This window comes from Muscardinus avellanarius, assembly GCF_963383645.1.
Source record: "Muscardinus avellanarius genome assembly, chromosome: 22".
NCBI lineage: Eukaryota > Metazoa > Chordata > Mammalia > Rodentia > Gliridae > Muscardinus > Muscardinus avellanarius.
The window spans coordinates 14,070,473-14,087,893 of NC_137808.1; the positions used below are offsets into that span (position 1 = coordinate 14,070,473).

The 17,421-nt window shown below is 45.3% G+C and overlaps 1 protein-coding gene across 4 annotated transcripts in view; it reads left to right on the forward strand.

Moving 5' to 3' along the window:
- CNTN4 (contactin 4) overlaps window positions 1–17,421 on the forward strand; it is a gene marked incomplete at both ends in the record, with an annotated part of 366,244 nt that overhangs the window by 180,489 nt on the left and 168,334 nt on the right. The gene's annotated exons all lie outside the window — the stretch shown is intronic.

Consider the following 17,421-nt stretch of genomic DNA (forward strand, 5'->3'; position numbering starts at 1 on the left):
GGACCGTCATGGGTCTCAGGAGAGCAGCCCGGGTCGCCGCCTTCTGTCAGGTGAGCGACCCACCCCGGAGCACAGATGCTTGTGCTTTTTCTGGAAGCTCCTCGGGGATCGTCTTTCTGGGGCCCTCTCTGAAGGTGGGGAGCTGGGCCAGGGAAGTGAAGCGCAGTCAGGTCCTCGGCGCGCAGACGTGCCCCTCGGGGCTTGCACGCCCAATGCTTTGCTCGAGAACTTTACGTAACACCCCCGGTCAAGCAGCACCGGGTCTTCCTAACGTGCAGAAAAGAAACTCTTCTGGTTTTGAATATTGTATCGCTCATCCAAGGGCTTCGAGGACACGAGAGCCGGGTTGATGTCTACCACAGGCTTACCTGTGTTTTCTAAGAGCATCGAGCAACGAGTTATCACCTCTAACCCCTGCCTCTCCTGCCTCTGTGGCCAGGCCCAGGCCCTTCTTTTTATGCAGATTGTACACAGGGAAATAGATGAGTATTGTAGGCTAATGAGCATCTGCCATGAGCAACTCGCAGAGGTAACAGATACTATTACTTTTGTTTAGACGAGATTTGAATGCGATCGGACGTGCTTGTGTGTGTGCTATCTGTGTTCTCTGCTAGCGTATACATTCTGTGTCCCTGGAACGACGAGCATCTTAAGCATAGTTTGCCTTGAATGAGAAAGGCAAAGAGGAGAGACCGAGGGCCGCGGCCCCAACTCCTTCCTCAGGGCCAAGTCATTCATCCTCTGGAGGGTAGAAAATGAGGCTTATGTCAGGCATGGTGATGCACGTTGGTAATCCCAGCAGTTGGGAGGCTGAAACCGGAGGATCGCAGATTCAAGGCCAGCCTCAGCAACTCAGTGAGACTGTCAGCATCCTGTGCGACCCTGTTCCAAAATTAAAAAACATAAAATAGAGCTGGGATGTAACTCAGAGGTAGAAAACTCCCGAGTTCATTCCCTAGTACCACACACATAGTTTTACTGCCAAATAACTCACAGAATTTTTGCAAGGGATTATGCAAATGATAGTGTTATTGTTTTTTAGTTTTTAGTATTTTCATTATCTAGTTAGAAACGATTTTCTTTTCTTTTTGTGGTACTGGCGTTGCACCCAGGGGCATTTTCTACCTCCAACCTATACCCCCAGCCCTATTTCTTTTTTTCTTTTTGAAACAGTGTCTCATTGAGTTGGTGAGGGCCTCACTAAGCTGCAGAGGCTGGCTGAGAACCTGCGATCTTCGTGTCTCCGCCTCCCGAGTCCTGGCATTACGGGTGTGGCACTACCGCGCCCGGCAAAAATGCTTTGGAAAGATGAGGAAGCCGAACTCTGTATAAATGCAGTGACTGTTCCCACAAGTTCACGGAGCAGAAGGGTGAAAAGCAGGTGTATCGGTTCCCTAGGTAACGAATAAGCCCCCGCAAGCTGGTGGCTTGACTGGAGGAGAAACCTGCGGCCCGCCCTGCTGGGGGATGGATGCCCGCAGTGAGTAGGCAGGCGTGCCCTCCGGGGCTGGAGCGGAGAATCGGTCTCGTTCAGCTGCTCGTTCCAGGCGCTTGCCCCGCCATTCCGACCTGCAGCCACATCAGCCCGCCTCTGACTGCGATCACAGTGCTCCCGGCACGGCGTGTCACGGATCGGCTTCCTATTCAGAGGGCCCACTCAGACCGTCCAAGATGCCCGCCAAATTAGTTAATCTGCAGAGATCCCTGTTTCCAAAGAAAGTCCCGGGTCCCAGTGCCTAGGATGCGGAAACATCTTTGTTTTGCGGGGGGACATTGTTCAGCCCACATCACCTGTCCTCCGGCATCGTGCACGCTGTCTGTGCTGTCCTGACACGGATCGTCGTAATGGTAAAAATGCCGCTCACATCACATCCGAGCAATCAGAACTAGGCGGCCACGGCAGCGATAGCGGCTGGCTGCCCATGATCTTTATTTTGAAGATGGATCATCTCGGAGCCTTCTCTCTTTCTAGCTTTGCAGGCGTGCCCTTATTTTGCTGGAATATTAATGATGCTCTTAGCTTAGAACAAGGTGTCTTGAAAGTATTTCAAACTGACTGAAGCGCGCATCTGCCAGCGCGCAGCTGAATGCGTACAAATTCCGGCTTTCCCTCAGCAAAAAAAAAAAAAAAAAAAAAAATGCTAGCAAGCCAGTTGAGTCAACAAATGTGCTCCGATGTGGATAGCTAATTATGTGGCTCCAGAAAAATGACCCCCTTTGCACCCACCCTGGTTTCTTTCTCTCTCTCTCTCTCTCTCTCTCTCTCTCTCTCTCTCTCTCCCTCCCTCTCCCTCCCTCTCTCTCTCTCTCTCTCTATCTATCTATCTATCTCGGTGGTACTGGGGATGGAACTCTTCTACCTCTGGGCTAAATGTGGAAGCCCTTCAGGAAAAATCAGCTACAGAAACCATCCTGCCAAGAGACACCTGTCACAAGGAATTTCATTCAGCCGCTGCCTACTTCTAATACGGAAGGGTTTACTGTTAGGACCTCCGTATATTTTCTCCTGAGGGGGGAGAGGCGCACAGCAAAAGAACAGGCCCTTCTGTCAGCTCTTGGCTTTAAAATGGTGTATCAACGTAAATGCTCAATTTATTATGTAATATTGATAGGAGGTATTTAAATACTGTCCATTTCCTGAGATGGGCTCATCTACGGGAACATTGCCTAAGCAAGTCAAGATTTGCAAACAGAACTTAGCTTTCGGAAAAGATGAGGGCAGCTGTGTCTCACCACCAGTGACCCGAGACGTGTAACCTCCTCCAGGGACTCTGATTGTTTTTATTTCATTTGCTGAGGCACACCAAGTTCGGTCACTGAATTATTTCCACATTACAGGCCATCAGACGCCAGCGCTAACCTTGTATAAAACGTAATAAACAAGATGCCAACGTCCCAAGGGATAAAAAAACAGAAACCTCACAATTAGCTTCAGTCCAAAATGGAACTGGGTTTTCTCGCTGGAAACTCACGCTTTTTACTCCAGATTCTCACCACGGCTTCTCCCGAGCCACGAGCAGGATGGTTAGTAAGCCTGTGTCTTCAGCAGGACTCTCGGTCTCCATCATTAGGCCGCCGGACCTTGTCAGATGAGGTCCAGATCAAGTTCTAAGACCTCTGCCGTGTGACCGCGTTCTGCGGTGTCCAGCTTGTATCATTTATCATTTATTTATTTATCAATTTTATCATTTATTATGTAATCATTTGGCTTATTTCCATCTCTGATGGTAATGAGATCTTTCGGTTTTATTGAACTTTAGGCGCTTAAGTTTTGAATGCTTCATAAATAGGGCATGGGGGTGGTTTCATCAAAGAGAGGAGAGTGCGAATTACAGATAACCTAAAAGACTGAATTTTAATTTTTTTCTTTGTTACTCTAGGGTTTGAACGCAGGGACATTCTACCTCTGAACTACATCCCCGGCCCTATTTTATTTTCTTTATTTGGAAGCAAGGTCTTGCTAAATTGCTGAAGCTGGCCTTAAACTGCAGTCCTCCTGTCTCGGCCTCCCAAGTCCCGATGTGATAGACGTGCACGGCACACAGGACTCTTCCTTCCTTCCTTCCTTCCTTCCTTTCTTTCTTTCTCTTTCTTTTTCTTTCTTTTATTTATTTTTTTGGCAGTAACTTCTTGATCGCTCCTATTTGAAGGATGTTTTGCTAGTTTCTTATTTGCATTTCCCCAAAATGATGTGTTTCGGCTACCACATTTGCACACCTTTCTGGTCACCTCACCTCAAGCTAACAGTATGGCAGGAGAAGCAAAGCTGACCGCTCTGGGCGTGGTGGTGTACGCCTAGAGTCTCGGTACCTGGGAGGCTGAGACCTGAGGATCGCAGGTTCAAGGCCAGCCTCAGCAAGTGAGCAAGGCCCTTTGAAACTTAGTGAGAAGATCCTGTTTCAAAATTAAAAGATAAAATTGGGCTGGGGAGGTGTATCTCAGAGGTAGATTCCCCTGTGTTCCATCCTCAGTATGACAAAAAATAAAATACCCAGGATAGACCCTGGTTCATCGCCAGTTTTCTGAGAGTGAGTGGCCAGGATGTCGAGGAGCTCCGATCTTTTTCTGACGGCATTCCTCACATATCCATGGCTCTTTCCTGAGTCCTGGTACAAAGTTATATTTCTGTGCCTTTTGCCCTTCGTTCTCCTTTTCACCTGTCAATCTCTCTCCATTTCTCCGAATGACACAGACATGAAGTTGAGCAGTTGGAAATTGGTGGGCTTTGATTATATCTTTCCCCTCACAACTCCAGTGCCGTTCTCATGGGAAAGGACAATGTTGATAATCTCTTCTGGTACGTAGGCGAAAAGCATCGTATTTAATAGCTGGGTGTGTTGGCCCATACCTGTAATCCTTGTGACACTGAGACTGGAGGGTCACAGGTTCGAGGCCGGCCTCAGCAATTTAGTGAGACCTTGTTTCAATTTAAAAGGGTTTGGGGTATAGCTCAGAGGTAAAATGCCCCTGAGTTTAATCCCCAGGACCAAAAAGGAAAAAGAAAGGAAAAAAAACAGAAAGCATCTAATTTTACTCTCAGCCATCCTATATTAGAGGAATAGATGGGTGTCTTTGGATTCAAATTTGTATCCAAAAAAGATACGTCTGATCATTGCAAAAACTAATGAACATTATGTAAAATTTGATTGTGAGGAAGGCAATCTTTTTATTACATCTAATTTATGTATGTTCATGATTACAGAAAATGTAAACAACTCTTTCTTAGACTTTTGGTAAATTATCCTTTCATTAATCATGGAAGCCGCTGGAGAAAAAAAACAGCATGTTTTGTAGGACGTTCTTAACATATAAAACTTAAAAGATGAATGGGCGTTGCCTCTTTTGGTTTTATACTTTGTTTTTTCTTTTGGGGGTGGTGTGTGTGTGTGTGTGTGTGTGTGTGTGTGTGTGTGTGTGTTACTGGGGATGAAAATTCAGGAGCATTCTACTTCTGAGCTCCATCCCCAGCCCTATATTTTATTCTTTATTTCGAAACAGGGTCTCACTGAGTTGCAAAGGGCCTCACTAAGTAGCTGAGACCGGCCTCAAACCTCGATCCTCCTGTCTCAGCCTCCCAAATACTGGGATTACAGGAGTGTGCCACCATATCTGGCTGTTTCTGCTTTAAATTAAATCCAAGTGCACTCAGGTTATGTACTTGGTTTTGAACAAAAGAACAACTATGAACCTAAGTTATTATTTTAAGCTGCTATGTCTTGAACAAACTAAAGTTTTAACCGTTTTTTCTTTTCTTTATTTTTCTTTTTTTTTTTTTTTGTGGTACTGGGGGTGGAACCCAGAGGCTTTCTACCTCCAGACTACACTCCCAGACCTATTTTCTATTTTATTTGGAAACAGGGTCTCACTGAGTTGCTGAGAGCCTCACTCAGTAGCTGAGGCTGGCTGCGAACCTGCGCGCTCCTCCTGTCTCAGCCTCCCAGGCCCTGGGATTACAAAGTGCACCACCACGCCTGGCTCGGTGTTTTCTTTTAAAGTGGAATTATTGAGAGATGTCTCACAAAGAATTATATCTGGACTTCCTGGACTGGATATCAAAAACCATGAAAAGGTTAAAAAAAACTCCTTAATATGGTTAACATAAAATTGAGATTTCCTAAAGCTAATCAAGGAAAATCTTTTAGCATCCCTGAACCTAAAAATATCACTTGATTAAATTCACTTTCAAATATTCTTTTAAATTCTATAGGATGTTGTTTTATGTGTCCTTAGTTCTCTGGGAAAAAAACTCACAAAAAATGAAAAGCTGGAATCTAAAAATAAAATCCATACTTAATGCGCAAGCTAAATATACCCCCGCGTTTTCTCACAGCTACGTTAATTCAATGAAATCTAATTTCGGCTCGTAGCAGCGTTCTGAATAAAGACGAACACGTATTAGCAGGCCACGTTGTGTTTCGGCTACTTTCTTTGAGACTTATGAGAAGCGATGTGAATTGCTTGAGTCCTAACATAAGATCCCGTGTTCTTTCCAGTTTTCTGGGAGAGCGATCAAGGAGAGGGGAGCCACTCAATTGGCATTTATCCTGAGCCTCTTACCCTTCGGCTGCTATATTCTCAATACCGTCGTCCTTACTTAAGAGTCAACTTTGCAAAATCCAGATAACGTTTGGTAGCTCTCCACACCCAGCTCACTCCGTATCCCATCCCCGCGGCGGCCCTCCTTGTATCTCATCGGACATTTCTCGAGCTGATGGGCGGGCACTGCTATAGAACGCAGCTCTAAAATGGTCAGTGCTCAGACAAGCTTAGGAAATATTGAATTCAACCGTCCTTTGCTGAAGGATTGTGTTTGTAGCATGCACGGAATAGCTAAGCAATCAATAGAGTCTTTAACCTTTTGCAATGTAGCCATATAAAACATTCTGAAATCATTTCTGTTTAGTAACATTTTTCTGTGAAAAGAAAAATGAAATGCCAGGATGTCAACTTTGACTACCCTGTGACCCCTATCCCAGGTTTCTAGGTTTCTGCCTTTTATTTTTGTGCAAACACTTTATGACTATTTGAGGTCTATCTCCCCTCTTTTCTTTCTTCCTTCTTCCTTTTCTCCATTCCTTCTGATTAAACACTAACTTTACCTCTGAACTACATCCTCAGCCCCATTTTTTAACTTTTTTTTTTTTTTTTTGGTGGTACTGGGGTTCCCGGAAGCCCTTCTACCTCCGGGCTACACTCCCAGACCTATTTTTTTATACTTTTTTATTTGGAAACAGGGTCTCCTAAGCCAGCGCGCGCGGCTGGCTTCCAACCTGCGCCATCCTCCTGTCTCCGCCTCCCAAGCGCGGGGATGACAAGCGTGCGCCACCACGCCCGGCTAATTATTTTTATTTTTAAACAGAGCCTTCCTAGGTTGCTGAGGGTGTCTCTAAATTGTTGAGGCCAGCCTCCATCCCGCAATTTTCCTGTCTCAGCCTCCCAAGTACTGAGATTACAGGTGTGCACCACCTGAAGACTTTCAATAACTCTTGGTCATCACAGGGTTGACCCTTACCCTGACGTTTTATTTTTCTCTCTCTCTCTTTTTTTTTTTTTTTGCGGGTCTGGAGATGGAACCCAGAGCCATTCGACCTCCGAGCTCCACCCCCTGCCCTATTTTTTATTCTTTATTTTGAAACCGGGTCTCACTGAGTTGCGGAGGGCCTCACTAAGTAGCCGGGGCCGGCCGCGAACCGCGATCCTCCGGTCTCAGCCTCCCGAGTGCTGGGATGACGAGCGTGCGCCGCCGCGCCCGGCTTACTCTTCTCTTGAAGTCTTAATTTTTCCAAGTCAAGACCACATGTTATCCGCTTTGGTATTTACTTTTCAATTTGCTTTCTTCTTGCGATCCCCTAGCATTTTGTCCTCATTTGCTGAAGCTCTTAACTCTCTCAGTTGTCCACATCTCCCTACAAGATGAGCGGACCTTCGGGAGCGGGAGCCATGTCTTGTTTTTTTCTTTCAGTCTTCCATTTCTTAGTCCTCCGCCAGGCACGAACGTCTCTAGTTGAAGGAAAACATTCTCTGAGTTGAATGACCACAAAATCCTAAGTCAAACCATGTCATCGCCGTATCCACAAACCTGCAATGGCTTCTGCATTCACTGAAGAAGACGCCTCACGAATCCAGAGTGTAGCTTCTCATTCTCCACCCAGCCTCGGGAGCCTGGTTTTTTTTCCTTCTGGAATGCTTTTCCCTTCAAAACTCACCTGGTGACATCCCTCACCTTCTGAAGCCTCTGCTCAGATGTCTCTGACTGACTTCAGTTTATCCTGAGACTGTTTGATTGATTGATTTTTATACTCGAGATCGAACCCAGGGGCATTCTGACTCTGAGCTATACTATACCCTCAACCCTATTTGATTATTTTTTTATTTAGAAACAGGGTCTTACCAAGTTGCCGAGGATCTTACTAAGTTGCTGAGGCTGGCCTCAAACCAGTGACCCTCCTGTCTCCGCCTCTCAAGTACTAGGGCTCCAGGCACGAGGCACCATACTGGGCTCTGAGTCGTTTATTTTAAAATCGCTGCTTTCACTGTGACTATCATTGCTTCCCATCGCTCTGGCCTTTGCTCTCCTCTCCAGATGAATTTCTCCTAATACACCCTGCTGTTTGCTTTCACCACATCTGCTAGTTTCTGTCCCAGCTGGCCGGATACAGCCCCTGGAGGGTAGGGACACTGGTCTGCCTTACCCACTGTCGTTTCTCAAGACTCCGTAGTAGGTATCTTGTGAACAGCTGTTAAGAGCACCAAGTGAAGGAGCTCGGTCTTCCTCTCAAATTCCAGCTCAGTGAACCCATCATGTCCGCCAGTCTCAATATGTCCATAGAAAACGCAGTGAGAGCGAGGTCATTTTTGTGCGTTTTTACTACTGAAAAATTGTTCTCCGCACTCCAGCTCACTCCAGCTGTGAAGGCGGTCAAACATCGCATCATTAGAACGTGCCAGTTTCCACTAGTCAGGAAGAGCCATGCTCACGACAGGGTGATGCAGATAAAACAAGTCGCCGGCGCTCCGTGGCCTCAAGGATCACTCGAGGCCCGGTATGTTAATTTCATGAGATAATTTCTGTGACTTATTAAGAATTTTGGTCAAATAATGAAGACATCCTTCAAGGGAGAAAAATCAGAGTATTAGAAAATAGAGTCCCTATCTTAAAACAGCATGCCTCCGCTCCACTAGCCAGTGTCTCCTCACTTTCATCTTATTATGGTTAAGAGCAGTATTTCTTCACGTGTCCATCCCATCCAAACACTGAGACAGATTCCGGAAGCCTAACAAGCGGGAACTGCCATCTTTGCCCCGCTGGGAGCTTAAAAGTCCCTGGAAGTCAGCGCTCTGCCTCTTGCCCCAGATTGTTTGCACAGTAGACCTCGGCTTGGAGCACATCTCAACTCCTCTGACTTTCACAGAGCCGCTGTACATGAGAGTGCACGTGAGTGTGTCCTTGTCTCTTCACAGAGACGCTTTTATAAGTTAGATAAACTATTATGAGTAGAAACGCTGATTTTTCTTTTAATTTGCAAAAAATAAGCACCATTAAAATATAACATTAAATGTATGACATTATTGCCATTGCTGTTATTTATGATTACGTTCTCCTCCTCTTCTCTTCCTCTCTCCTCCTCCTCCTCCTCCTTCTCCTCCTCCTCTTCTCCTCTTCTTCCTCCTTCTTCTTCTCCTCCTCCTCCTCCTTCTTCTCTCTCCTTCCCTCTTGTCATTTTTTCTCTCTTCCTCCTCCCCTCCCTCCCTTCCTTCCTCCCTCTCTCCCTCCTCCCTCTCTCCTCCTCCTTCTCTTTCCTTTCCTTCCTCTCTTCTTTTTCTCCTCCTCTTCTTCCTCTTCTTCCTCCTCCTTTTCTTCTCCTCCTCTTATGGTACTGGGGATTGAACCCATGGACATTCTCTTTGTGCTATATCCCCACTCCTTACTTTTTACTTTTTAAATAGGGACTAAGATGCACTCGGGAGGCTGAGACAGGAGGATCGCGCGGGTTCGAAGCCAGCCTCAGCTACTGAGTGAGGCTCTCGGCAATTTAGTGAGACCCTGTTTCCAAATAAAATAGAAAACAGGTCTGGGAGTGTAGCCCAGAGGTAGAAGGTCCCTGGATTTCATCCCCAGTACCACAAATTAATTAACTAATTAATTAATAGGGCCTAAGTTGCTGAAGACATTTCTAAGTTGCTGAGACTGGCCCTCAACCTGTGATCCTCAAAGTACTGGGATTACAAGTGTGTACTGCCACACCTGGCTGATTATGTCTACGTCTAATTTTATTACTGCCAGCATTTTTGTTGAATACCTATCACCATTACCATCATCGTCTTCTTCTGAATTGTCATTTTCACCTAAAGTAGGGCCTAAGAGAATTTTCAATGATTTCTAGTATTTCTTATGTATATACCAAAACTTATATATAAAATACCAGAACAATTTTGTGTGTATAATACTGCAGGTGGAACCCAGAGGCATTCTGCCTTTGAGCTATACCCCTAACCCTGTTTTATTTTTTATTTCGAAAGTTGTGGATCCTCAGTAAGTTGCCGAGGCTGGCCTCAAACCAGCAATCTTCCTGTCTCAGCCTCCCAAGTACTAGGATTTCAGGTGTACACCACCCCTCCCAATTGAAATGCTAAATATTTAACAGTGACATCTATCGAGTTCCCACCAAGTACCCATGTCTTGAGCTAGATGCCCTGAAATGTGTGTCAGTCCCAAGTCAATAATGAGAGACTTTGTGGTTATCTGTAGACGTCTGAGTCAGCAGTTCGCCATTTTTCCAGCTGAGCATGCATTGGCCTTGGTCAGCTTTCACCCTGTAAACAAGTGTTCCTTTCGCAGTCTCCTTAGTTCCATGTTTTCCGCATTTCCATGTTGCAAAGGGCCACCATATGTAGCTGAGGCTGGCCTCAAACTGCGATCTTCCTATCTCAGCCTCCCAAATGCCGGGATGACAAGCGTGGGCCACCGCGCCCGGCTCAAATGAAACTCTTTAGAAGAGAGATTTTGTTTATTTGTCCCCAGTGACTAAAATGGCCATTTCCATTACAATAGCTTATAGTAAGAATAGGATAGGTGGTGAATTAAGCTTTATTGGTCTTCATGGAAGGATTTACAGATGTGGTGTCTTGAAATGCGCCACAGTGATAGAGTCATTAAGGCCGGGCGCGGCGGGCAGCTCGTCATCCCCGCGCTGGGGAGGCAGAGACGGGAGGATCGGCAGGTTCGGAGGCAGCCTCAGCTGGCTTAAGAGACCCTCTTTCCAAATTTAAAAAATAGAAAAAATAGGTCTGGGAGTGTAGCCCGGAGGTAGAAGGGCTTCCAGGAACCCCAGTACCACCACCAAAAAAAAAGATATAGTGATCATTTCAAGTTGAAATGTTTGAGGAACTACAACTTCAAAAACTATCATTTGAAGCTTAGTGGCGGTGCCCGCCTAGAATCCCAGTACTTGGGAAGCTGAGACCGGAGGATCCGATTGCAGGTTTGAGGGCAGGTTCGCAACTTAGTGAGACCCTGTTTCGGAATAAAAAGTAAAAAACAAAACAAAAACAAAAACAAAAAAACACTGGGGGTTCAGCTAGAAGGTAAAATATCTCTGGGTTCAATCCTCAGCACCAGAAAAAAAGTCATTCGGAGCTGGGTGTGATGGCATGTATGCATAATCCCAGTACTTGGGAGGCTGAGATGGGAGGATTACAGGTTCAAGGCCAGCCTCAGCAACTTAAGCTCAGTAACTTAGTAAGACCCTGTTTCAGAATAAAAAATAAAAATTTCTTATGGAAAGGAAGAAAAGGAAGGAAGGAAAGAAAGGTGGATTGGCCCTGGCTTTCCATTTTCACAGGAAGCCGTAGGGATTGTCTTGGGTGGTAATTTTCTTTCCCTTGCCAAAGCTAGAAGAGAGTCTGGGTCACCAAGACTGGTGATCGGATTTGGCTTTGCCACGAAGCTGAAGGAAACCAAGTCAGAGTTAACCCTGACCTCCCGACGGCTTCTGCCTGTCCCCAGATACCCGGGACTCGGCCCTGGAGCTGACTGGCCTAGACCTACAGCTATTCTTCCCTCCCTTGCAAAGATTTTGGGATTTTGGGTCCCCAGTTCTACAAAACACCACGATGTGTTGATTTCCTTAGACTCTGCTCTCTCAGGAAGCTCCTCACGAAGGAATAGAATCGACATACTGTTTCTCATTTAAATCAGCACCTACATTCATTGGTTTCTCAGATCCAGCCAGAGACCCCACATAAGAACTAAGGCAGAAGTAGACGGGCTCTTTGTCTCCACCACATCGTTTGCTAAAAGGTGCACCGCAGAGTCGGGGCGTGAGAGCCAGACGCGATGGCGCCGGCCTCGCAGCCCCAGAGTCGGGGCGCCTGAGACGGGACGATCGCAGATAGGAGGTCAGCCTCCGCGGCTCAGCGAGACTCGGCAACCTAGGGGAACCCTTTTTCTAAACAAAACTAGAAAGGGCCAGAGGTGTTGCTTGGAGGTAGCATGTCCCTGAGTTCTGCCAAATAATATCAAAATAATAATTATTATTATAATAATTATTATAATAATAATAATAAAGGGGAAAGGGTATGAGGATTGACATTTCCAAAACATGGCGGCTTCACCACACTGCCGCCATTTCCCTGATTTCTCTTGAAAAGAAGAGCAAAACGGCACCCAGGACAACATCTAAATAGACGATGAATAAACACGGAGCTTGCATGTATATTTGATGATGGCCTTATTTTCAAAACTGCAATTAAATGAGATAAAAATATATGGTTGAAGTTGCCGGAGCAACTTAACTTCAACATAAATAACAGCTGCTCCTCATCCGGGAGTCTCACTTACATACAGAACCTTTCTATGCTCCCCTGTGCCCTTTACATTTTGTAACCAGTGCACAGCGGATTCCGCATCCAGGATCCCTAGAACGTTTTCTAATCAAGGAACGGGGCAAGAGAGCTTGCGTTCATTGGGCCAGTGATCATGTGAACCTCCTGCCTCCCCAAGGTTGGATTTTTCCAGAATAACAGCATGGCAAAGTGTGCCCAGGGTCTTAGCAGTGAGTCCAGGTATGACCGGAATATTTTATAAGTCATCAATCCCTGTTTTATTAATTTTAGACTTTAAAAGTGTGAACACAGTGAGGCATCTAGAATTTTCCTTGAAAGCCATAGTTTTCTGCATAGCAGGGGTGGGAAGAAGGACTGATGGCACCTGCCGCTCCTTCCAAGTGATGATCCGTGTAGTTTTCACCCAGGCTACTTGGGGGAAAGTCATCCATTCACTCATTTGTTCATTCGTTCATTTTTGTGGCACTGGGGACTGAACCCAGGGCCATTCTCTCTCTCTCTCTCTGAGCTACACCCCCGGTCCATTTTTTTATGTTTTGTTTTGAAACAAGGTCTCTCGCTAGGTTGCTGAGAGTCTGGCTAAGTTGCTGAGGCTGGTCTCCAACCTGTGAGCCTCCTGTCTCAGCCTCCCAGGTACTGGGATTATAGGCATGTGCTTCAACACCCAGCTAAATTCCTATTTTCATATATTTTTATTTGGAAACAGGGTCTCTTAAGCCAGCGTGGTCCTCCTGTCTCCGCCTCCCAAGCGTGGGGATTACAAGCATGCGCCACCACCCCCGGCTAAACTTCTACTTTTAAACATAGAATTTAGAGGCACTGTACATGAGCACCTACCTAATTATTTATAAATAAGAAGCCAGAGACTGTTCTTTGCTCAGGTGGGCTTGTAGAGAGCGCTGCTAAGGGCAAGAGAGATTTGGCCTTGAGTTCATTGCAGAGCTGCATATCCCCAAAAGGAGAACAGAAAGAAAGCCAAGGAGGAGACAGGTTAGAGATGAAGGGACTCCTGGAACTTTGGAGCAGGATTTTTTTGTGGCACAATTGTGTGGCTGCTAAATCATAGTTTCTGGGTTTGATCATGATCGGCCCTTATATCTCCATTTAGTAACATGTTTCTAAGTATTTTCCTGTCAATAACTGGCATTATGCTGTCTTTTTTTTAAATACATTTTTATTGGTGCATCATAGTCTTAAAGAATAAGCTAGTTTAGAGTGATAGTGGTATACATGAACACAACACTTGGTGGGCTTTTCTCTGGGCCCTGCCCCACCTACATAATATTCAGATTAGCATTGGTATACCATGTCAATGGAAGTGTTTCCTTCATTAATCGAACCCAGGAACTTTCTCCCTCTGAACTACACTCCCAACCCTATTTTGTTTTATGTTATTTTATTTTTAAAGAAGATCTTGCTACGTTGCTGAGAGTCTCACTAAGTTGCTGCATCTTATCTCCAAACCCTCGATCCTCCTGTCTCAGACTCTCACATACTGAAGTTACAGGAGTGTGTCCCCACTCCTGGCCTGCGATAACATCTTGATACGTAACGTTTCAGCATTTTCTTCAAAGAATATCTCCTCCAGTGTTCCCTGAATGTGTCTGACTTACCTTGAAGGCTGCCTGATTAGTAAGAAGCCTGGTCCTGTGAATTAATCCTTGTGGGGTTTAATTTTCAGGGGTGAGATGAAAAAAGTGCTAAAGGAAAATTTCAAAATGATGGTCCATGTTTCCTTCTGTACTGAGCGCTATTATGCCCCTATGCCTGTAAGGTTCTAGAATTCTCAGGCTGGATGACGAACAGCTGAAGATGTATCAGTTGGCTAGCTCGTACATGCCCTGGCACATTTAATATTGTACCTCTCAACTGTGTGTGTGTGTGTGTGTGTGTGTGTGTGTGTGTGTGTGCGCGCGTGTGTGCGCGTGCTGCTGGGGATTGAATCCAGAGGCATCCCACCTCTGAGCTATATCCCGGTCCTATTTTGTTTTTATCTGGAAACTGTATCTCACTTGGCTGCGGATAAGTAGCCAGGGCTGTCCTAAACCCTGGGTCCTCCTGTCTCAGCCTCCCAGGTAAGGGGGTGGCGGGCATACACGGCCACACCCAGCTCCTCACACATTTTAAACTGAGTTGTTCCCTGGCTTCTTAAACAGAGCAAAGGTCTAGATCAAAAAGACTATGTCAAAGAAATGGAGAAAGGAAAAGTTCTAAAATAAGAAATAGAAAGAGGTGTCTGGAAAGTCAGACACTGACAAAAAAAAGCAGCGAAGTGAACTTTATTTTCTTGTAGAGTCAAATAGTAGTCAAGGGGTGAATAGCGGGAGAGCCTGACAGTCAGCCAGGCAAGCAACAAACATGATTTTATTATTTCTCTGTTTTAATTCAGCATAGAACCTGGGCTATTTGGACACTCCTGGTTAGAAAGACCTGAACACTGGTCTAAGCTCTCCCGTACACTAGATCTGTGGCCTCGAGTCTTGATTTTTGTTTGTTTGTAGTAAATTGGATTAGTAAAAATATAAAACATCTTTTATAAAATATAAAACATAAAAATACTTTGGAGGCTGAAACAGGAGGATTGCTAGTTTGAGGCCAGCCTCAGAAACTTAGTGAAGCCCTAAGCAACTAAGTAAGATGCTGTTTTCCAAATAAAACATAGGGCTGTGGGTGTAGCCCCTGGGATTAGATTAATCCCTCGCAACACACACACACATTCCCTCTCTCTCTCTCTCTGTCTCTCTCTCTCTCTGTCTCTCTCTCTCTCTCTCTCTCTCTCTCTCTCTCTGTCTCTGTCTCTCTCTCTTCTCTTCCCTCCCTCCCTCCCCCCCTCTCTCCATCTTGTACCTTTATTGTGAGACTTAAACAAATAAATATATAAAGAAGAGAGGTCGTGTTTTGTATATTAGCTATCTGGAGCAAGTCTCACACTTCTCAGAGGAGATAATATTTATAAAAGTGGTTAAATTGCTAAAGTAGCCCACGGAAAGCTCCTCACCGTGTAACATTGATTTTTCTATTTTTACTTTTTGCCTGGGTTTTGTTCCCAGAAGCACAGAGTAACGCGGTAACGTGGTCCAAGATGCTGACAAGAAGAGTAACCACCTGTTTTGCCAAATGCGGGATTGCTGATCAGAGGCAGATTCCTCGTGCTTTTGCTTGTCCTCTTATTATTTTTTCTTTTGGTGATGCTGGGGATGGAAGCCAGGGGCATTCTGCCTTTGAGCCGTATCTCCAGGATTTTGTATTATTTTTTCATTTTGAAACAGTCTCACTACTTGCTGCGACTGGCCTCAGCTCTCTAAAACTCCTGTCTCAGCCTCCCAACAGGCATACACCGCCACACCCAGCTTCATCCTATTGGGAAAATCATTGTTTCTTCTGGAAACTTCTCAGCCCTGCCTTTTCTCCCCCACTACTTCATAGGCTGAGTTCTTCTTGACTTATTTTTGCTTTATTTTGCTTGGCTTTTGGTTATCCAAGGCTCGGGTTTTATAAGTTCGTACTGTTGTTACTTGTTAAGTAGCAGCAATCTTTTTTGATTAAGTGGCATCTCCTCATCATTGACTAATCGCAAGGAAACCCCTCTGAGGATATTTATTGTTCAGAAGAGCATTTCTAACTGGGAGTGTCGACTCGAGCCTGTGTCCCGGTACTTGGGAGACGGAGGCAGGAAGGTCTCAGATCTGAAAACAGCCTCAGCAGGTGGTGAGACTCATCGACCTAGGAAGGCTCTGTTCAAAATGAAGGCCAAACAGGGGTGGGGGGTCAAAGGCAGAATCACCCTGGGCTAAAGGAGCGTTTGTAGCATTCCAAAGTAGTGTCGGGTTGCAGAGTTTCCTCTGATAGGACTAGAGAGAGTTAGGGGGAAGCTCAGGCAATTGAGGGCTGGAGTCAGCACCTTGGAGAGCTCCGAGCGCCACTCCTTGGACCCTGTGGAGCGCTATCAGGATTCCCTGCGCTCCATGGCACAAACACTAAGAATTATGGGAAACAAGGTCAGAAGCCATTTCTGCGAATGAGTCATGTGTAAATCGAGTGCACGTTAACCTAGGGATATTAATAAGGACGTTTGTAATCCATACAGAGATCTTCAGGAAGAGATTCACTTTTGAATGCCAGACCAAGACTCAATGTGAGATTTGGGCCCATTTAAGATTACCAACCATTTGGGGTGACAGTTATTAGGTCTTTGAAATAACCCTAAGTTTTTATTTTGTTTTTGGTTTTTTGTTGTTTTTGTTTTTTGTTTTGTTTTGTTTTTCAGTACTGGGGATGGAACCCAGGGGCATTCTACCTCCGAGCTACACCCCCCAACCCTATTTTTTATTCTTTTTTTTTCTTTTCTTTTTCTTTTTGCGGTACTGGAGATAGAGCCCAGGGGCATTCTACCTCCGAGATATGCCCCAACCCTATTTTTATTCTTTATTTTGAAACAGGGTCTCACTGAGTTGCAGAGGGCCTCACTAAGTAGCTGAGGCTGGCCTTGAACTGCGATCCTCCTGTCTCAGCCTCCCGAGTGCTGGGATGACAGGCGTGTGCCACCACGCCTGGAGAATAACCATAGATTTTGTTTAGCTTTGCTATTATAGAGGAAAAATAGTAAACATCAATACTCGGCACCACAAAATGCTCAAAGAATTTTTGCGGAATGTTGGATAAATAAATGAAAAGATAACTGATATAAAGAATTGAGAGTGCTGACAAGCACACACTGTCGGTATGTTTTGTTATCTTTGTCGTATATGAATGCCTTGGGTTTTCACTCATATTCGTCTTTAATTTATGTAAAGATGTCTACTGAGTAAACATGTCATCAGAAGATACTATAATGCCTTGGCTTTATTTTTCTTTCTTTTTTTTTTTGGTGGTACTGGGGTTCCTGGAAGCCCTTCTACCTCCGGGCTACACTCCCAGACCTATTTTTACATTTTTTAAATTTGGAAACAGGGTCTCCTAAGCCAGCACACGTGGCTGGCTCCGAACCTGCGCGATCCTCCTGTCTCCGCCTCCCAAGCACGGGGATGACAAGCGTGCCCACCACACCCGGCTTGGTTTTATTTTTCTATGAAATTA